The 22916-nt window shown below is 37.8% G+C and overlaps 1 protein-coding gene across 1 annotated transcript in view; it reads right to left on the bottom strand.

Moving 5' to 3' along the window:
• TMEM253 (transmembrane protein 253) overlaps nucleotides 1-22916 on the bottom strand; it is a 51978-nt gene that overhangs the window by 15080 nt on the left and 13982 nt on the right. Inside the window, exon 10 of the mRNA XM_067741364.1 lies at nucleotides 7975-8161. The gene's annotated coding sequence lies outside the window, so the exon portion shown is untranslated. The remainder of the gene's footprint in view (nucleotides 1-7974; nucleotides 8162-22916) is intronic.

A 22916-nucleotide genomic window follows, 5' to 3' on the forward strand; every position in this document is an offset into this window, starting at 1 on the left:
TAGGTTTTTTCCCTGCTTATTAAGTCAGTTTCATCATTTGTATTTTGCTCAAAAATTGTTTCCTTCTTCTATGTTTTCAAATTTATTGCCATGAGTTGCACGTAACATTCTCTTATAAATTTTGTATTTGTTCTTTAGGTCAGTAACATCTGCACTTACGCTTCTAAGTCTCTCCAGAGAGTTTGTTCCATTTTTTAGGACAATCCAAAAAAAGATCCTCTACCACAAAATAAGAGAAATGGATTAAGTGGTCTGTAAGGATCTTCTGGACTCTAATAGTCTATGAGATAAACATTTGAAGAAAGACAATGTTGAGGAAGGATTAAACACGTATACTGCCTAGATTCCAATCCCAGATCTGTCACTCACTAGCAATGTAAACTTGGGGAATTTCTCTTACCTCTCTCTGCTAAGTTTTTCTCATTTGGGAAATAGAAGTAACAATAAAGGCTATCTCATGTATAAAACTGTTGTGAAAATTAAATGACATAATACTTATACTTGTGGAATTTAAATGATGTAATATCTAAAACATTGTCTGACACATAGTAAACCTTTCCTAAGTCTGTACTAGCTACTTTTATTTCTTTTGTGTGTTTCTATGGTTATATTGCCTTATACATTCTTCATATATTTGTTTGTTTTATTTTCCTTAATAATCCTTAACAGAAGATTTTATCAACCTTTTAAAACATTCTGTTTTCTGGTTTTTCTTCTTATTTCTACAATGTATCAGCTTCCCATTTTATTAATGTCAGGTTTTTCTTTATTAATTCCTTCTTTCTGTTTTATTTTCATTTATTTTGTTTGTTTTTGTCATGTTACCGTTATTAAATACTGAAACTCCACAAAAGAATATTTTAAACATATTCATGTCTATCTACCATACAGTGATTAAAAATAAAATACAGGGCTTCCCTGGTGGCACAGTGGTTGAGAGTCCGCCTGACGATGCAGGGGACGCGGGTTTGTGCCCCGGTCCAGGAAGATCCCACATGCCGCAGAGCGGCTGGGCCCGTGAGCCATGGCCGCTGAGCCTGCGCGTCTGGAGCCTGTGCTCCGCAACGGGAGAGGCCACAACAGTGAGAGGCCCGCGTACCAAAAAAAAATAATAAAATAAAATAAAATAAAATGCAATCACTCACAATCCAGCTAAAGAGACAATATTACTGATTCACTAAGAACTATTCTTGTTTATCTTCTAGTGAAACCACTAGATTTCGGAGGGCTCTGGTCCTTTATGTCTCTGCACAGAAAGAATTCAAAGCAAAGTGATAGATAAGAAGTGATTTATTAGAATAGGACGCTTGTGAAGCTTACAAGCAGACAGGTGAGCATTGCGCTGCCCTGACTACTTAGTGGGTTACATTTTTATAATCAAAGGAAAAGTGGGGAGGGGGAAAATACCACCTTCTTCCTCATTCTTGAGTAGATGTCACACTTCCATCATCATCTCCTCCTCCAGGTTGGGCAGGGGAGATTTCCTGTCCCTACATGGTCAAGCCAAGACTGTCATGGCATTATGGAAAAATTATTTCAGGTCTCAGTACAGTAAGGGTCTTTCACTTTGAAATGTCACCTTTCCGTAAATTATTGTTTTCTATGTGTGCAGAGAGCATGTCCTAGGAGTCATTAACTTACCGAGCTCACTGGGCAGGATGTGGGTCTCATGCCACCATTGTTTTATAATTTGGGGGCATGTCTCATGCTTCTGTTGCATGGATTTGTTGCTAAGCAAGCCTGCTTGATTTTGTGGTTAAGCAAACCTGCTTTCTTGAGTGATCATTAACTTACACGGGAGATCCATACTTTTTCTTTATTTACAATTCCCTAGTGGGATTAACTATTTAATCACCTACTTTGTCCCTTAACTCTGTGCCTATCACTAGGGGGTGCTTATTCATAAGTTACATCTTTTTTTTTTTAGTTTTTTGTATGCTGAAAACTAATCTTTTATTGGTTAAATGTGTGGCAAGTACCTTCACCTAGTTATGTCTTCTAAATATGTTATTTATTTTTACTTTCTTTATGATGTGTTGATTAATAGAAGGTCTTAATTTTAATATGAGCAGATTTAGCAATACTTTCTTTTCTGGTTTGAATTTTTTTAATGTGTATCTTAAGAATCTTTCCCAAATGTAAAATCATAAAGATATTCTCTATGTTTTCTTCTAAATGTTTTTAAAAGTTTTGCCTTCACATTTGTTTTGCTGTTAGGTTGGGATTAAATTTCTTTTTTTTCAAAATCGATACCCAATTGTCCCAGACCATTTCTTGCATAGGCACTCAATACTTCATGGATCTGCAATGCCAGTTCTGTCTAAATCAAATTCCACATATGCATGAGTCCTTTTCTTGGTTCTCTATTCTGTTTTATTGGTCCATTTGTATTTCTCTGCACTGATACCACACTGTCTTAATTACTTTATCTTTACAATAAATCTGTATCTTGTGAGCACATATTCCTCCTCCCCCCATTTTCTATATTTTCTTTTTGTCTTTATCTTTCAACAGGTTTATTATGATGTGTCTGTTTTTGAATCTCTTTGCATTTATCCTAGTTGGAATTCATTAAGTTTCTTGGGTGTGTAGATTAGTATTTTCATCAAATTTGAGAATGTTTAATCCATTATTTCGTTGTATATTTTTTCTTCTCCATTCTCTCACTCCTCTTCTGTTTGTACTCCAAGTGTGCATATGCTGGTGCCCTTAAGTATGCCTCACATTTTCTGAGTCTCTGTTTATTTTTCTTTATTTTTTTTCTCTCTGTTCTTTGGATTACAAAATCTCTATCAATCTGTCTTCAAATCACTGATTCTTCTGCTAATTTAAAGATACCATTGGGCTTCTCTAGTAAATTTTTCAGTTTGGTTATTTTACTTTCAACTTCAGAATTTCCATTTGGTTCTTTTTTGTAATTTCTATCTATTTATATCCTCTACTTGATGAGAAATTGTCATCATATAACCCTTAACTTCTTTAATCATGACTTTCTTTGGTTCTTTGAATATATCTATAATAGCTGCTGCTAAGTCTTTGGTTGTTAAGCCCATTTTCTGGGCCTGCTCATAGGCAGTTTCTGTTGCCTCCCCCTCCCCAATCCCACCCTCGGCCCCCCACGTATGAGTCACAATTTCCTTTTCTTTATATTTCTCATAATTTTGTTGTTGTTGCTGAAAACTGGATGTTTGAGATGATAAAGCAATTCTGGATACTAATGTCATCCTCCCCATCCAAGGCTTGTTGTTGTTTGTTTAGTGACTTGGCTGGATTATTTTGAGGATGTCTATTTCCTCCACAGCATATAGCCTCTGATGTCACACCCTGAAGAGCGCAGGCTTAGGAATACGGATAATCATCTTGGGTGTTTTTAGCAGGGCTCTTTTTGACTGTTTCCCTGATCTCTCTGTTCAGCTGTCTGCCTCTATATCATACCCAGCTCATAGGCTTACACTAATTGGTGGCTGATTGCTTTATTGTTTTTGACAATGCCCTAGGGCATAAATTCTTCCAGTCAATTAAATTCAGGCCTCTTCCTACAGGTGGTTTTGAGGCCAGTCTCTGGGTTTGTTCTGAGGACTCTTTATAGCTGTCTCTTTCCGTGATTCTGGTAAACTAGCTGGCCTACAGTTTACTTTGTTCCTTTCATGGAGCTTCCAGCCACCTCTTAATGGCTTACAATTTAAATCTCCATTGTTTTTGACCCTCAGCCTTGAAATTCCTCACATTATTTTTGATGCTATTGTGAATGGGATCACTTTCTTTTTCACATAATTCATTGTTAGTGTATGGAAATGCTACTTATTTTTGCATGTTAATTTTGCATCCTGGGTTTCCCTGGTGGCGCAGTGGTTAAGAATCCGCCTGTCAATGCAGGGGACACGGGTTGAAGCCCTGGTCTGGGAAGATCCCACATGCTGCAGAGCAACTAAGCCTGTGTGCCACAACTACTGAGCCCGTGTGCCGCAACTACCAAAGCCCGTGTGCCTAGAGCCTGTGCTCCGCAACAAGAGAAGCCACCGCAACGAGAAGCCCACACACCGCAACGAAGAGCAGCCCCGGCTTGCCACAACTAGAGAAAGCCCATGCGCAGCAACAAAGACCCAAAGCAGCCAAAAATAAATAAAAATAAAATAAATTTATAAAAAAAATTTTTTGCATCCTGCACCTTTACTGAATTTATTGATTAGATCTAACAGTTTTGTTTTGTTTTTTTTTTTGGTGGAGTCCTTAGGATTTTCTATATATAAAATCATGTCATCTGCAAATAGGGACAATTTTACTTCTTGCTTTCTAGTTCTGATACTTTTTATTTCTTTCTCTTGCTTGATTGCTCTGGCCAGGACTTCCAGTACTGTGCTGAATAGGAGTGGTAAGAGTGGGCACACCCTTGTCTTGTTCCTGACCTAAGAGGAAAAGTTTTCAACATTTCACCATTGAGTATGATGTTAGCTGTGGACCTGCCATATATTGCCACCATGCTCTTTTTTCAATTAAAGTCAGTTCACTTGGGGAGAGTGCCACAGCCCTTAAGAACCACCCCTGCCACTGAGAAAAATCTCAGCCACTGCTTCAGGACTTGGGTGGAGATAGTTGCCTGCTTTTCTTGGAATGATTCCCCTGCTTTATTAGCAGGCCACAGGGTAGAGCAGTAATCTCTGGTCTTCTTGACTTGCCTCTCTTGCTGTGGAACTCCACCATAACACTACCCTATGAACACACTGGGTGAGGCTAATTGGGGTCCCAGTATTCTCATCCTGCCATGCCTCAGGTAGAGCCTCTGCTCAGTGAGTGGGAACCAGGTGTAAGAAGGGAGACTTTGATATCTTGGCACACTTATCTCAAATTTAACCTCTGCAACATGGAATTTGGAGAGATGAGAAATGCTGGCGGCATGTCCCTCCCAGTGAGATACGATAGCCATTGGCTGGGATCTGGGGGAAGATGGTACCTGTCTTACTGGCCAAACCTGCTTGGAATGGACAAAACCTGCTTGGTGTGGAGAAAAGGGAACCCTCTTGCACTGTTGGTGGGAATGTAAATTGATATAGCCACTGTGGAGAACAGTATGGAGGTTCCTTAAAAACCTAAAAATAGAATAACTATATGACCCAGCAATCCCACTACTGGGCATTTACCCAGAGAAAACTGTAGTTCAAAAAGACACATGCATAACACTGATGAACATAGACACAAAAATCCTCAACAAAATACTAGCAAACAGAATCCAACAGCACATTAAAAGGATCATACACCATGATCAAGTGGGGTTTATCCCAGGAATGCAAGGATTCTTCAATATACACAAATCATTCAATGTGATACACCATATTAACAAATTGAAGGAGAAAAACCATATGATCATCTCAAGAGATGCAGAAAAAGCTTTTGACAAAATTCAACACCTATTTATGATAAAAACCCTCCAGAAAGTAGGCATAGAGGGAACTAACCTCAGCATAATAAAGGCCATATATGACAAACCCACAGCCAACATCGTCCTCAATGGTGAAAAACTGAAACCATTTCCACTAAGATCAGGAACAAGACAAGGTTGCCCACTCCCACTGCTGTTATTCAACATTGTATTGGAAGTTTTAGCCACAGCAGTCAGAGAAGAAAAAGAAATAAAAGAAATCCAAATTGGAAAAGAAGAAGTAAATTTGTCACTGTTTGCAGATGACATGATACTATACATAGAGAATCCTAAAGCCTCTACCAGAAAACTACTAGAGCTAATCAATGAATTTGGTAAAGTAGCAGGTTACAAAATTAATGCACAGAAATCTCTTGCATTCTGATACACTAATGATGAAAAATCTGAAAGAGAAATTATGGAAACACTCCCATTTACCACTGCAACAAAAAGAATAAAATACCTAGGAATAAACCTACCTTAGGAGACAAAAGACCTGTATGCAGAAAACTATAAGACACTGATGAAAAAAATTAAAGATGGTACAAACAGATGGAGAGATATACCATGTTCTTGGATTGGAAGAATCAACATTGTGAAAATGACTCTACTACCTAAAGCAATCTCTACAAATTCAATGCAATCCCTATCAAACTACCACTGGCATTTTTCACAGAACCAGAACAAAAAATTTCACAACTTGTATGGAAACATAAAAGACCCCGAACAGCCAAAGCAATCTTGAGAAAGAAAAATGGAGCTGGAGGAATCAGGCTCCCTGACTTCAGACCATACTACAAAGCTACAGTAATCAAGACAGTCTGGTACTGGCACAAAAACAGAAATATAGATCAATGGTACAGGATAGAATGCCCAGAGATAAACCCACACACATATGGTCACCTAATTTACTACAAAGGAGGCAAGAACATACAATGGAGAAAAGACAGCCTCTTCAGTAAGTGGTGCTGGGAAAACTGGACAGCTACATGTAAAAGAATGAAATTAGAACACTACCTAACACCATACACAAAAATAAACTCAAAATGGATTAAAGACCTAAATGTAAGGCCAGACACTATCAAACTCTTAGAGGAAAACATAGGCAGAACACTCTATGTTCACATAAATCACAGCAAGATCCTTTTTGATCCACCTCCTAGAGAAATGGAAATAAACAAAAAATAAACAAATGGGACCTAATGAAACTTAAAAGCTTTTGCACAGCAAAGGAAACCATAAACAAGACGAAAAGACAACCCTCAGAACAGGAGAAAATATTTGCAAATGAAGCAACTGACAAAGGATTAATCTCCAAAATTTACAAGCAGCTCAATATCAAAAAAACAAACAACCCAATCCAAAAATGGGCAGAAGAGCTAAATAGACATTTTCCCAAAGAAGATATACAGATTATCAACAAACACATGAAAGAATGTTCAACATCATTAATCATTAGAGAAATGCAAATCAAAACTACAATGATGTATCACCTCACACCAGTCAGAATGGCCATCATCAAAAAATCTAGAAACAATAAATGCTGGAGAGGGTGTAGAGAAGAGGGAACCCTCTTGCACTGTTGGTGGGAATGTAAATTGATACAGCCACTATGGAGAACAGTATGGAGGTTCCTTAAAAAACTAAAAATAGAACTACCATATGACCCAGCAATCCCACTACTGGGCATATACCCTGAGAGAACCATAATTCAAAAAGAGACATGTACCACAATGTTCATTGCAACACTATTTACAATCGCCAGGACATGGAAGCAACCTACGTGTCCATCAACAGATGAATGGGTAAAGAAGATGTGGCACATATATACAATGGAATATTATTCAGCCATAAAAAGAAGCGAAATTGAGTTACTTGTAGTGAGGTGGATGGACCTAGAGTCTGTCATACAGAGTGAAGTAAGTCAGAAAGAGAAAAACAAATACCGTATGCTAACACATAAATATGGAATCTAAAAAAAACAGAAGAAATGGTTATGAAGAACCTAGGGTCAGGACGGGAATAAAGACGCAGACCTACTAGAGAACGGACTTGAGGACATGGGGAGGGGGAAGGGTAAGCTGGGACAAAGTGAGAGAGTGGCATGGACCTATATATACTACCAAATGTAAAAGAAATAGCTAGTCGGAAGCAGCTGCATAGCACAGGGAGATCAGCTCGGTGCTTTGTGACAACCTAGAGGGGTGGGATAGGGAGTGTGGGAGGGAGGGAGACACAAGAGGGAAGAGATATGGGGATATATGTATATGTATAGCTGATTCACTTTGTTATAAAGCAGAAACTAACACACCATTGTAAAGCAATTATACTCCAGTAAAGATGTTTAAAAAAATGTATTACAAGAAAAATAAGTCTGTTTAAGTAGGTTTTACAGGCACATGATTAAAAGCATTAAAAATGTATTACAAGAAAAATAAGTCAGGTTCTGTGTTAGTTATCTAACACTGTGTTAATGAATTACCGTGAACTTAGAAGCTTAAAACAACACACATTTATTATATCATTTTCTGTGTGTCAGGAATACGAGCATGGCTCACCTGAGTCCTGGGTGTGGCTCATCTGAGGCTCCTCTGGGAAAGGATACCAAGCTAACGTCACTGTTGCAGGATTCGTTCCTTGTGCTTGTGGGTTACTAGCCAGAGGTATCCTCAGTTCCTTGGCATATGACCTCTCCGAATGGCTGTTTACTTCATAAAATCCAGCAAGTGTGAGGTTCAGTAGAGTCTGCTAGCAAGATGGAAATTACAGTCCTATTTAACATAATCACAGTAGTGACATTCATCGCTTTTGTTGTATTCTATTATCTAGAAACAAGTTGCAGATCCTGTCCACACTCGAAGGGGAACGGATTACACATGGGCATGAATGTTAGGAGGCAGAGATGATTTGGGACCATTTTAGAACCTGTCAGTCACTGCCTCCCATTCCAGATCCCCAGTCCCTATCTTCAGGGGGCAGCTCCTGTTACCTATTCCTTGTGAACTCATCCAGATATTCTATGCACCTGTGTGAAGTCACCCCCGCCCCCTCCAAAAAACAATAAAAAATTATAATGTTGTATTCACAGTGCTCAGCACCCAGATTTTTTCATTTAACAATGTATGTCTTGAAATCTAGTTCATATTAGTACCTACAGATCTGCTTCGTTCTTTTTTATAACTGCATACTCTTCCATTGTTTGGATATCCTATCATTTATTTAACCAATTCCCTCTTTCATGGATATTTAGGTAGTTTCAAATCTTTTGCTATTACAAACAATGCTGCAGGATACAAATTCCTGACCAAATAGTATATGCATTTAATATTTTGAGTTATTGCTAAACGGCCTTCCTGAAGAGTTGAACCAATTTACACACCTATCAGCGATGAATTACAGCACCTATTTTCATTCACAGTTTATGTTCTAGAAATACTGATCTATTTTATATTTTCCCATGCTTTCTCAAGCCTTTTTTCTTTGCCTCACACTGTACTTTTTCTTTGCTTGTAACGTTTTCCTTCTGTTCGCTTTCTTTGAAAACTCCTACACATTCTTCAAGTTCTCTGCTCGCATGTTACCTTTCCATGAAACAGCACTTTGCCAAGGATCCTATATACTTAATGACCTTGTGCATGGCTCTATTAAGGTATGCAATTATCTTTATTTACAATATTATAATTATAATAGATAATTCCTCTCCTCCTCCACTAGAGGTCAGGGACAATTCCTTTTTTTGTTTTTTCCCCTAGTACACAGCACCACACCTAGCTTACAATAACCACCCAAGTATTCGTTGAGTTAATTAAGATGAACGTGAATCCACAATGTATTCCAGATCCTTTCCCAGGGATTATTGCATCGATGACACTAAATCAGCCTCCTTTAAGTTGTACAATTTGGGGGTTAAAAATATCTCTGGGCCAACCCCTCCTTTCAATAACAATGCAATAACCTCCTCCAATAACTACAGGAACTTGTAAAGAACCAGAGAACACCAGCAACTGGCAAATAAGCTCAGGTCACTGGCTTTTTCCTCTAAAATCAACCGTGGAGAAAATGTAAAGTAAGAGGGAAGCATAGAATCCAGGAATGAACCACCATAATCACTACCTCTGTGAGAAACCCTTAGGGAAACTAAAAAGTCTGTCTTGAATTAGAGTGTGTGGGAAGGGGGGGGAAGAAGATGGGTACTGAGGAGAGAAAGAGAGACTGGGGGCTACACTATGGTGGAGGGTAGCAGTGAGAAGGTAGGTGAAGAAAAGCTTCTTAAAGTTCTGCTCTTTCCTTCTGCAGAGTTGCTTTGAGACAGTCACTGCCTGCCCCTTCATGGTAAAACTAGTGGCAGCATCCTAGACCACTGGGGATAGTATCCATGGGGGTTGTTTCCATGCACGGCATGTCATGATTTTATCTGCTGTGTTCTCTTATCCACCCTACGAATGCTGCACACCAGTTTACCTCCAAATTCCCTGCCCGTATTCCTTCAAATTATTTCTTTTTCTGCTTAAATCAGTGGTTAGTTTCTGTTTCTTGTAACTATTAATCCTGACCATCAGTGGAAACAAGCCTGGAGGAAGGGAAAGGGTTAGAGGTTATTATAATAAACCAGATGAAAAATAAATAAATAAATAAACCAGATGAGAGGCAATGATGGTGTGGGCAAGAATGTTGGCGGTATAAGAGGTTATTGGATTGGAGATATATTTTGGACATTAAGTAGACCAGACTTTCTAAAGGATTGGATGAGGAAGGGGAGGAAAATAAAGTAATCAGGGATGACTCTGAGGTTTTTGTCCAGCGGAACTGTGTGAATGGTAGTGCCATTAATTGAAATGGGAAAGATTGAGGGAGAAGAGAAGATTTTTTTTTAAGGTAGGAATTAGAAGTCCTGTTCTGGTCATGTTATACTTGAGATCCCTATTAGGCATCCAAATGGAGATAATATATGAGTCTAGGATTCAGGACAGAGTCATGTCTGGAGATAATAAACTGATGGGATCAGCAGCATATAGAGAGTATTTAAAGTCATGGGACTGAATGAGATCATTAGGGAAACAGAGTAGATAAAGAAGAGGACCAAGAAATGAAGCCTGAGGCAACTGATCTTTAGAGATTGGGAAGAGAAGGAGGATCCAGTAAAGGAAATTAAGAAGCAGCCAATGAAGTACAAAGAAACTAGGAGAATGTGGAGTCTCTGATGTCAGATGAAAGCATTGTTTCAAAACTAAGGAGGGGTTAGTGTGTCCCATGTTGCTGAGAGTTCAATAAGATGAGAACAGAAAATTTAATATGAAATTTGAAAATATGGAAGTAACTGGTGAACTTGGCAAAAGCATTTTCAGTACAGTCGTGCAGAGGAAAGCCTAGGATTTACTTCTTTTTTCCCTCCTCCAATTTTCTACTTCTATTTGCCTGGAACATAGATAAAATGTCTGGAGTAGAGTAGCCATATTGGGTCATGAGGTAATATTGAGGCTGGAAGTTTTACGCTAAGGATGGCAGAGCAGGAAGACAGAGGAGCTTGGGTCCCTAGGGACAATAAGAACCCATAATATCTACCTCTGAGCTTCCTTTATATAAAAGAAAACAAACCGTGCCTTATATATACTACTCTATTCTGGATTTTGTGTTATATGTGACTAAACGTAATTCACACTGACATTGACATAGGAGAGCAGAGAAAATAGGCAGTGTCATGGTAGAAACAAATTTTTTTTTTCTCCAAAGATGGGAGATACTGTAACCTATCTGTAGGCTATAGAGGAAGAAATTGATGGCGCAGGAGAGAGGGTATAACTAGAAGAGCAGAGCCCATGAGTAAGGAAAAGGGATTGGAGTCTTGTACACAAATGAGGGGATTGGCCTTAGATGGTAGTGAGAATAGTTCATCCATTGTAACAGGAAAGAAGGCAGACAGGTATAGGCCCAGGTAGTTCGGTAGCTTGGTGAAGAAGACGAAGTAGTTTTTAGTTAGATTTTCCTATTTTCTCAGTAAAATATGAAATGAGTCATAAACTTAATTCTAGTTCATCTCTAAAATGTGGATAATTAGGTGCAAGAACTCTAGAGCAGGGACTCCTGGATGTGAACTTAATTTTCCTGTGCTTTATTTTCCTTAACTGTAAAACAAGGATAATAATGCCTGCTTTTTAGGGATGTTGTGAGGATTAAGTGAGTTAAAACACTAGAAGTGCTTAAGACAGGGTCAAGCATAGAGTAAGCGTGACAAAGGCACATGTAAATATTATCATTAGAAATAAAGGTATTGGGGGCTTCCCTGGTGGTGCAGTGGTTAAGAATCCATCTGCCAATGCAGGGGACATGGGTCTGATCCCTGGTCAGGGAAGATCCCACATGCCACGGAGCAACTAAGCCCGTGCACCACAACTACTGAGCCTGTGCTCTAGAGCCCATGAGCCACAACTACTGAGCCTACGTGCCACAACTACTGAAGCCCGCGTGCCTAGAGCCCATGCTCCACAAGAGAAGCCACCACAATGAGAAGCACGTGCACCACAATGAAAAGTAGCCCCCGCTCTCCGCAACTAGAGAAAGCCTGTGCACAGCAACAAAGACCCAACGCAGCCAAAAATAAATAAATTTAAAAAAGAAAGAAAATAATAATTATTATTATTATAAATGCTACATGACTGCTCATAACTGCTATTTTCTCAGGCCCCTTCTGAAGGCTTTTTCATGAACACAAACCACACTTGCAACCCATATGTCTTGCAACCCAGTTGGTAGCTGTAGTCAGAGATCACAGATTTGGTCAATAGTTTTCTAATTCCTTCCTGAGTTCTTTTTTAATTCCCTGGCACTGTTTGTTACAATCTATTGCAAAAGGAACTTCTAGTCTGTACCTCTTAATATGATTCTGTTGCATCTTTATTCTCTTTTCTTTGCTTGCCTTTCTCTTTTTGAAAGGTATTTCTCCCCTGCAATAACAACATCTTTGACTCAGCTGTAAAAGAGATTTTTTTCCTTTCTAAGCAAATGCTTACTTGTCTCTCTGAATGTTCTCTTCCACCATAATTTTAGTGGTTTCCAGATTCTTTGGTGTTATTTACCTTTAAAACTCTATCAGTTTTTCCCCAACTAAAGGTTTCATTTAACAAGTAAAATGAGTTTTGGTCTCAATATAAGGAAAACTTTTTTTTCCGCTTCAAGTTGATGTAACTTTCATTTTTCAGTTTGATTGGGAAATGGCATATTTATTTTATTTTATTTTTTTAATTGAGGTAAGTTTCATATGTACAACATTATAATTCTATTTCTGAATACACAACAGTGTGCCTTCCACCAAAAGTCTAGTTTCTATCCATCACCATACAGTTGACCCCATTTACTTATTTCACCCTCCCTCTCAACCCCCTTCCCAACTAGTAACCACCAATCCGTTCTCTGTGTCTATGTGGGGTTTTTTGAGGTTTTTGGTTGGTTTGTTTGTTTGTTTGGGTTTGTTTGGCCATGCCATGTGGCATGTGGGATCTTAGTTCCTGGACCAGGGATTGAACCCTCACCACTTACAGTGGAAGGGTGGAGTCTTAACCACTAGACTGCCAGGGAAGTCCCCTTGTTTTGTTTTGTTTGTTCACTTATTTATTTTTTATGTTCCACATGAGTGAAATCATACAATAGTTGTCTTTCTCCATCTGACTTATTTCACTTTGCATAATACCCTCAAGGTCCATCCATGTTGTCGCAGATGGCAAGATACCATCTTTATGGCTGAATGGTATATATATACCACATCTTTATCCATTCATCTTTTGATAAGAACATAGGTTGTTTCCATATCTTGGCTACTGTAAATATGCTGCAATCAACATAGAGGTACGTATATCTTTTCAAATTAGTGTTTTTGTTTTCTTTGAATACCCAGAAGTGGAACACCTGAATCGTATAGCAGATCTATTCTTAATTTTTTGAGGAATCTCTATACTATTTTCCACAGTGGCTGCACCAATTTACATTCCCACCAACAGTGTATGGGGTTCCCTTTGCTCCACATCCTCTCCAACACTTGTTATTGCTTGTCTTTTTGATAATAGCCATTCTGACAGGTGTGAGGTGATATCTCATTGTGGTTTTGATTTGTATTTCCCTAATAATCAGTGATGTTGAACTTATTTTCATTTGCCTGTTGGCCATCTGTATGTCTTCTTTGGAAAATGTCTATTCATAGCCTCTGCCCATTTCTCAATCAGGTTTTTTTGTTTTTGTTGAGTTGCATGTGTTCTTTATATACTTTGAGTATTAACCCATTATCAGATGTATGATTTGCAAAAGTCTTCTCCCATTCAGTAGGCTGTCTTTGTTTTGTTGATGATATCCTTTGCTAGGCAGATGTTTTTAGTTTGATGTTGTCCCATTTGTTTATTCTATTATTATTAGTTTTTGGCCGCGCCACGCTGCTTGTGGGATCTTAGTTCCCTGACGAGGGATCGAACCTGGGTCCTTGGCAGTGAAAGCATGGAGTGCTAACCACTGGACCACCAGGGAATTCCTACCCATTTGTTTATTTTTGACTTTGTTCCCCTTGCCTAAGAAAACATATCCAAAAAGATTACTAAGACCAATGTTAAAGAGCATATTGCCTATGTTTTCTTCCAGGAGTTTTATGATTTCAGGTCTTACATTCAAGTTGTTAATCCATTTTGAGTTAATTTTTGTGTATGGTGTAAGATGGTGGTCCAGTTTCATTCTTTTTCATGTGACTGTGCAGTTTTCCCAACACCTTATTGAAGATACTTTCTGTTCCCCCATTGTATGTTCTTGACTCCTTTGTCATAAATTAGTTGTTCATATATGTTTGGGTTTTTGTCTGGGCTCCCAGTTCTGTTCCATTGATCTGTATGTCTGATTTTCTGCCAATACCATGCTGGGTTTTTTTGTTGTTTTTTTTTTTAATTAATTAATTAATTAATTAATTTTTTGTTGCATTGGGTCTTCATTGCTCTGCATGGACTTTCTCTAGTTGTGGCCAGCAGCAGCTGCTCTTTGTTGCAGTGTGCAGGCTTCTCATTGCAGTGGCTTCTCTTGTTGCAGAGCACAGGCTCTAGGCACACGGGCTTCAGTAATTGTGGCATGCGGGCTCAGTAGTTGTGGCGCACGGGCTTAGTTGCTCTGTGGCACGTGGGATCTTCCCGGACCAGGGCTCAAACCTGTGTCCCCTGCATTGGCAGGCAGATTCTTAACCACTGTGCCACCATGGAGGTCCCTACCATGCTGTTTTGATTACTCTAGCTTTGTAGTATAATTTGAAATCAGGGAGTGTGATACCTCAGCTTTGTTCTTTTTTCTCAGGATTGCCTTTGCTGTTTGAGGGTTTTTTTTTTTGGTGGTTCCATATAAATTTTAGAATTTTTTGTTCTATTTCTGTGAAAAAAGTCATTGGGATTTTGAAAGGGATTGCATTGAATCTGTAGATTGCTTTAGGTAATATGAACATTTAAAAATTGTTCTTCAATTCATAAGCACAAAATATGGTTCCATTTCTTTGTGTCTTTTTTTTTTTTTTTTTTTTTTTTGCGGTACGTGGGCCTCTCACTGCCGTGGCCTCTCCTGTTGCGGAGCACAGGCTCTGGACGCGCAGGCTCAGCAGCCATGGCTCACGGGCCCAGCCGGTCCGCGGCATGTGGGATTTTCCCAGATCGGGACACGAACCTGTGTCCCCTGCATCGGCAGGCGGACTCTCAAACACTACGCCACCAGGGAAGCCCTCTTTGTGTCTTTTTCAATTTCTTTCAACAATGTCATAGTTTTCAGTGTACAGGGTTTTCACCTCCTTGGTTAAATTTATTCCTATGAATATGGATAACCAACAAGGACCTACTGTATAGCAAATAAAATAAAATTAAAATTAAAAAAAATATTCCTATGTATATCATTCTTTTTTTTTATTATTATCATTCTTTTTGTTGCAATTGTAAATGTGATTGTTTTCTTAATTTCTCTTTCTGATAGTTCATTGTTAGCACATAGAAATGGAACTGATTTTTGTATACTGATTTTGTACCATGCAACTTTAGTGTATTCGTTTATTATCTCTAATAATTTTTTAGTGGAATCTTTAGGGTTTTCTATATATAAAATCATGTCATCTGCAAATAGTGACAGTTTTATTTCTTCCTTTCCAATTTGGATGCTTTTTATTTCTCTCTCTTGTATAAGTGCTCTGGCTAGGACTCCCAATGCTATGTTGCATAAAAATAATGAGAGTGGGGACTTCCCCGGTGGCTCAGTGGTTGGGAGTCTGCCTGCCAATGCAGGGGACACAGGTTCGAGCCCTGGTCTGGGAAGATCCCACATGCCGTGAAGCAACTAAGCCTGTGCACAACTACTGAGCCCGCATTCTACAGCCCGTGAGCCACAACTACTGAGCCCGCGTGTGCCACAATTACTGAAGCTTACGCGCTTAGAGCCCGTGCTCCGCAACAAGAGAAGCCACCACAATGAGAAGCCCGCGCACTGCAATGAAGAGTAGCCCCCGCTCGCCACAACTGGAGAAAGCCTGGGCACAGCAACAAAGACCCAAAGCAGCCAAAAATAAATAAATAAATTTATTTTTTTAAAAAATGATGAGAGTGGGTATCCTTGTCTTGTTCCTGATCTTAGAGAGAGAGTTTGTTCCTGATCTTAGAGAGTTTTTCACCATTGAGTATGGTATTAGCTGTGGGCTTGTCATAAGTGGCCTTTATTTTGTTGAGGTATGTTCCCTCTGTACCCAATTTGTTGAGGGTTTTTATCGTAAGTGGACGTTGAATCTTGTCAAATGCTTTTTCTACATCTACTGAGATGATCATATGATTTTCATCCTTCATTTTATTAATGTGGTGTATCACGTTGATTGACTTGCAAATGTTGAACCATCCTTGCATAACTGGAATATATCTCACTTGATCATGGTGCATGGTCATTTAAATGTATTATTGTATTTAGTTTGCTAATATTTTGTTGAGAATGTTTGCATCTATATTCATCAGTGATATTGGCCTGCAATTTTCTTTTTTGTGTTGCCCTTGTCTGGTTTTGGTATCAGCATAATGGCCTTGTAAAATGAGTTAGGAAGCATTGCCTCCTCTTCGATTTTTTGGAATAGTTTGGGGATTGGTATTAAATCTCCTTTGAATGTTTGGTAGAATTCACCAGAGAAGCCACCCTGTCCTAGACTTTTGTTTTTTGGGAGGTTTTTTATTACTGTTTCAATCTCCTTGCTAGAGATCAGTCTATTCAGATTTTCTATTTCTTCATGATTCAGTCTTTGTTGTATGATTCAAAGGATTTATTTTTTGGGTTGTCTAATTTGTTGTTGTATAGCTATTCATAGTATTCTCTTATAATCTTTTGTATTTCTGTGGTTTCTGTTGTAATTTCTCTTTCATTTCTGATTTTGTCTGAGCCTTCTCTATTTTTTATCTTTTCAAAGAGCAAGCTCTTACTTTCATTGACCTTTTCTGACATCTTTTTAGTCTTTATTTCATTTAATTGCGTTCTGATTTTTATTATTTCCTTCTTTGGCCTTCATTTGTTCTTTTCTAGCTCCTTTAGGTGTAAGGTTAGATTGTTTGAGATTTTTCATGTTTCTTGAGGTAGGCTTGTACTGCCACACACTTTTCTTTTAGTACTGCTTTTGCTGCATCCCATAGATTTTGGTATGTCATATTTTAATTTGTCTTCATATATTTTTAAAATTTCTCCTTTGATTTCTTCATTGACCCAATAGTTTTTCAGTAGCATGTTGTTCAGTCTCCAAATATTTGTGATTTTTCCAGATTTCTTCTTGTAACTGATTTCTAGTTTCATACTGTTGTGTAGGGAAAAGACGTTTGATGTGATTTCAGTCTTCTTAAATTTACTAAGAGTTGTTCTGTATCCCAACATCTAGTCTATCCTTGAGAATGTTCTATGTGCACTTGAGAAGAATGTGTATTCTACTGCTTTTGAATGGGGTCTTCTGTGTAAATCTATTAAGTCCATATGATTTCAGATTGATATTTTCTTGTTGAATTTCTGTCTGGATAATCTATCCATTGATGTAGTGGGATGTTAAAGTCCCCAACTATTATTGTGCTACTGTCAATTTCTCCTTATAGGTCTATTAATAATTGCTTCATATATTTTGATGCTTCTATGTTAGGTTCATATATATTAATAAATGTTATATCTTCTTGATGGATTGTCCCCCTTGTCATTATATAATGTCCATCTTTATCTCTTGTTACCTTTTTTCCTTGAAGTCTATTTTGCCTGATATGAGTATTAATTATATCCACTTTCTTTTGGCTGCCATTTGCTTGGAGTATCATCTTCCATCCCTTCACTTTGAGCCTGTTTGTCTTTAGAGCTGAGCTGAGTCTCCTGGAGGCAGCATAGAGTTGGGTCTTGATTTTTAATCCATCCAGCCACTCTTTGTCCTTTAATTAGTGAATTCAATCCATTTGCATTTAAGGTGAGTATTGACAGATGAGGACTTAGTCCTGCCATTTTATCTTTTGTTTTCTGGTTCCTCTTTATCTCCATTGTTTCTTTTTCCTTACGTTTCTGTCTGTCATTTTGGTTTGGTAGTTTTCCATGATGTTTTTCTGTTTCCTCTTTTTCATGTTTCATGTCTCTGTTCCAGATTTTTTTTGTGGTTACCATGAGATTTGTATAAAACATTTCATAGATAAAATAGTCCTTTTTAGGACTATAGTTTCTTTTTCTGCTGATAGCATCTTGTCTTCATTTGCCTATACAGATTTTGTCCTATTCCTCTTCCTTTTCATGTTTTTATTGTCACAAATTGTCCTTTTTTACGTTGTGAGTTCATTACCAAATTGAAGTAGCTATAGTTACTTTTAATACTTTTTCCGCTTTAACCTTTATGCTATAATTGTTTAACAATCTATAATCTATTCAGATACAGAGTTCTAATTTTCTTATACTATTTGTCACCTTACTCGAAGTTTTGCATACTTTTGCCTTCTTGTTTCAGGTATAAGAGCTCCTTTCAACATTTCTTGTAAATAGGTTTAGTGGTAATGAAATCCCTCAACTTTTGTTTTGTTTGTCTGGGAAAGACTTCATTTCTCCTTCATATCTGAACGATAACTTTTCTGGTTAGCGTATTTTTGGCTGACAGTTTTTAATCTTTCTGTATCTTGAGTATGTCATTTTGCTCTCTTCTGGCCTGTAGAGTTTTTGTTGAGAAATATGCTGATAGCCTATTGGTTACTGTCTTTTTTCCCCTCAATGACTTTAAAATTCTTTCTTTGTCACTGACTTTTGACAGTTTTAATATAATGTGTTTTGGAAAAGGTCTTTTTCATTGATATAATTAGGTGTAGTATTAGCTTCATGAACGTATATATCCAGTTCCTTCCCCAGATTTGGAAAATTCTCAGCTATTATTTCTTTAAATAAGTTTTTTGCTCCCTTCTTCCCCCCTTCTCCTTCTGGGGTACCCATTATCCTTATGTTGCTTTTCCTAAGGTAGTTAGATAGTTCTCATAGAATTTCTTCATTAAAAAACAAAAGAAAACACAAAACTTAGTTCTATCTCCTCTTCTACATGAATCATTTCTAGATTTCTGTCTTTGAGCTTGTGAATTTTCTCTTCCATATGGTCTTCTCTATTTCCAGTGCTTTCTAATGCATTCTTCATCTCATTTATTGAGTTCTTCAGCTCCAGATTTCCTACTTAGTTCTTTTTTAGAGTTTCAATCTCTTTGCTAAAATATTCCTTCTGTTCATTGATTATATTTTATTTTATTTGTTTTTTTGGCCACACCACCTGGCATGTGGGATCTTAGTTCTGTGACCAGGGATTGAACCCATGTCCCCTGCATTGGAAGGTGGAGTCTTAACCACTGGACCACCAGGGAAGCCCCTGTTCATTGATTTTATTCCTGAGCTCATTGAGCTGCCTTTTTGTGTTTTCTTGCTGAATTTCTTCATGACAGCTATTTTTGAATTCTCTAATAGATTAAAATCTTCTGTGACTTTAAGTTTGATTTGTCATTTTCTTTTTTTTTCTTTTTTCTTTTTTTGATACTGTGTTAGCATGTTTTCTTTTATGGTGCTTGATGAATTGGTCCTCTGCCAGCGTATCTGAAGTAGCGAAAACCTTTCTTCTTTAGGTAGTTTTGTTTACTTTGATTTTAACAATTTAACAGATTGGTCACTAGAAGGCCTTTCTTTTGTTTTTCAGTAGGTGGCGCTATAGCACAAGGTTCTGGTTTCTCTTACCTGAGTTGTTCTATATTTGAGAATCGGCACTTTCCATCTTCCACTGCCTCTGCCAGAGGTGTCACTGGTGCCCTTGTCATAGCTGCTTGTGCCTCTGGTGTTGCTGGCGTCGCCACCAGGGGCACTGGGATGGCGGGTACCTTTGCCTTGTCCAGGGTTGACTGGGTTGCAGGCATTGCCACCACAGTGAGGGGAGAGGATTGGTGGGGGATCCAGGGTCATGGGCACCTCCGCCATGTCTGGGGTTGTTTGGTTTGCAGGCGCCGCTGCCGTGGGCGAGGGTGGGGGAGGGGGGGAGAGTTGTGGGCGTCACCACGGTTGGAAGGACTGAGTCTTGGCCTCACCAGTGCTGCTGCCCAGTTTCCTGCACCCATAGGCACTGGTGCAGCCAGGAGGCTGAAGCTGTGTCTGCTGCCCCTCCTCCTGCCACAGGGTTCTCTGGGGCTCCGGGTTCAGCTGCTGTGGCCGGGGAGCTGGGATCATGGGCACTGCCTCCGCTGTTCCCCCCACTTCTGCCTCCTCTATGTGTTCCAGTACACCCACCTTCACATGCAGATGTGTGGATCTCTCTAGCATTCTGCTATGTTGGGTAGGGAAATTTTCTTGAGTTAGGGATGTTTTACTAGTTGTAAATTGAAGCGGTGAGACAAAGGGAGCTTCTCACACTACCACGATGCTCATGTATCCTCCAGGAAAACTTTAAAATAATATTTAAAACCCAGATTGTGGAGGTAATATATATATATATACATATTCACTGGAAGAATTTTGAAAATGTATTTTTTAAAAGTAAATAAAATTCACCTATAATCACCCCCTGAAATATAACCATTAATATGTTGGCATATATACTTCCAGTAGGTTTTTGTTCTATGCAATATGTGTTTTTACAATAAAATTGGTTTTGTTCAAATATACTGGTTTGGATGCACCCCAATGCAGCATTATTCACAGTTGCCAAGAGGTGGAAGCAACCTAAGTGTCTATCAACAGATGAACAAATAAGAAGAAATGGTATAAATGTTCAGTGGAATACTACTCAGCCTTAAAAAAAGAATGAAATTTTGCATTTGCAGCAACATGAATGGACTTGGAGGGCATTACATGATGAACGCTCCTCTCTTTCATTAAATATTATTCTATAGCATGTTTTAAAAAGGAGTCAAGTAATTGAGGATTATTGTAGAAAAGTTAGAACATTAGTCCTAAATGACAACCATGGATGACCAGAGTAGTTTGATATTTACCCTTCTACACTTTTTTTCCTATGCATATACTTCTAGAAAAACAAAACCAACTATACCTACTGTTTTGTAATGCACTTCTTGTATTGTGGTAAAATTCACATAATATAAATTTCACCATTTTAACTATTTTAAAATATACAATTTGGTGGCATTTAGTACATTTACAGTGCTGTGCAATCATTACCAATATCTAGTTCCAGAACACTTTTAGCATCACAAAAGGAAACCTCATAGCCATTAAGTAGTCATGCCCCTGGCAACCACTAAAATGCTTTTTGTTTCTATGGATTTGCCTATTCTGGATATTTCAGATAAATGGAATCACACAATATGTGACCTTTTGTGTCTGGCTTCTTTCACTTAGCATAGTTGCTAGGTTCATTCATGTTGTACACAGTGGAATAAGAAGTGTTTCATTATATGGATATATACCACATTTTGTTTATCCATTTATCAGGTGATGGACGTTTGAGTTGTTTCCATCTTTTTGCTATGAACATTTATGTGTAACGTTTTGTTTGAACACCTATTTAGTATATACCTAGGAGAGGAATTGCTGGCTCATATGACGAGTCTATGTTTCACCTATTGAGGAATTGCCAAGCTATTTTCCACAGCAGCATTTACGCTCCTACCAGCAATACATGAGAGTTCCATTTCTCCACATCCTTGCCAACACTTGTCATTTTCCATTTGTTGCTGTTGTTTTTATAGCTCTCCTAGTAGCTGTGAAGTGGTAAAGTAGTATCTTGTTGTGGTTTTGAATTGTATTTCCCTAATGACTAATGATGTGCCACATCATTTTCATGTGTTTTTTGGTCATTTGCAAATTTTTTGGAGAAATGTCTATTCAAGACTTTTGCCATTTTTTAACTGGATGCAATGATGCAATGTGCTTTTTTTTTTTTTTTCCACTTAGGAATATACCATGGACATCTTTTAGTCTTTTTATGCCAGTATAGTATAGTATAATATTTCAATCTCTACATTTATTATACTTTAAAGATCAACTACCTTATTGTTAGACATTTAGAACTGCTTGTACTTGAAAAATTAATGCTGTACTGAACATTTCAATAGGTAACTCCTTATACATGTCCAAAAGTATTCCTGCAGAAAATTCCTAGATGCAGAATTGCTGGGCCAAGGGTAGATAATTTTTAACCTGTATATACAAGATGTTAAATTGCTTTCCATTACAGTTGTACCAATTTACCGTCCTATCAGAGGTATAAGAAAGTGCCTATTTCCTTGCACACTCACCAGTGATGGGTTTTATGCATTTAAAAATAACAATGTGATTGGCACAAAATGGCATCTTACTGTTTTAAATTGCATTTATTTAGGTACTTCTCTGGTGGCCCAGTAGTTAAGTTTTCATGCTTCCACTGCAGGGGGCACAGGTTCAATCTCTGGTTGGGGAACTAAGATCCCTCATGCTGCAAGGTGCAGCCAAAAATATAAATAAATTGTATTTATTTAACTACTATTAATATATATCATCTTTCATAGATTTATTGGCCATTTAAATTTCTTTATTTGGTAAACTGGCTGTTTTGTCTTTATCAGTTTTTCTATAAGAAAAGATTCAATATTAATACTAACAATCTTTTAGCTATATGTTACTCTCAGTCATCCTTTCTTAAATTTACATTTGAACTTTATCTTTATTGTAATTTTTTTTATAGAAAGCCTAAAAATTTTAATGTAAAATCAATCTTTTTCTTTTTAGTTTCTGCTATTAGTGTTATATCTAAAAGTTCTCATCTGCCCCAGGTTATATAATTACCTATATTTCTTCTCATATTTTTATGGTTTTGATTTTTTCCATTTAAGTCTAGAATTTATTTTGGTGCATGGAGTATGATAGAAGTGTAACTTAGTGCAAATAGTTATGCAGTTATTCCAACATCACTTATTGAAAAAAATTAGTTTATGATTAACTGACAGATAAGAAATAGTGCTACTAAAATATATTAAATCTTTGTATATACTTGAGCTCTTTTTTTGACTCTATT

Source organism: Pseudorca crassidens, chromosome 1 (genome assembly GCF_039906515.1).
Source record: "Pseudorca crassidens isolate mPseCra1 chromosome 1, mPseCra1.hap1, whole genome shotgun sequence".
Lineage (NCBI taxonomy): Eukaryota > Metazoa > Chordata > Mammalia > Artiodactyla > Delphinidae > Pseudorca > Pseudorca crassidens.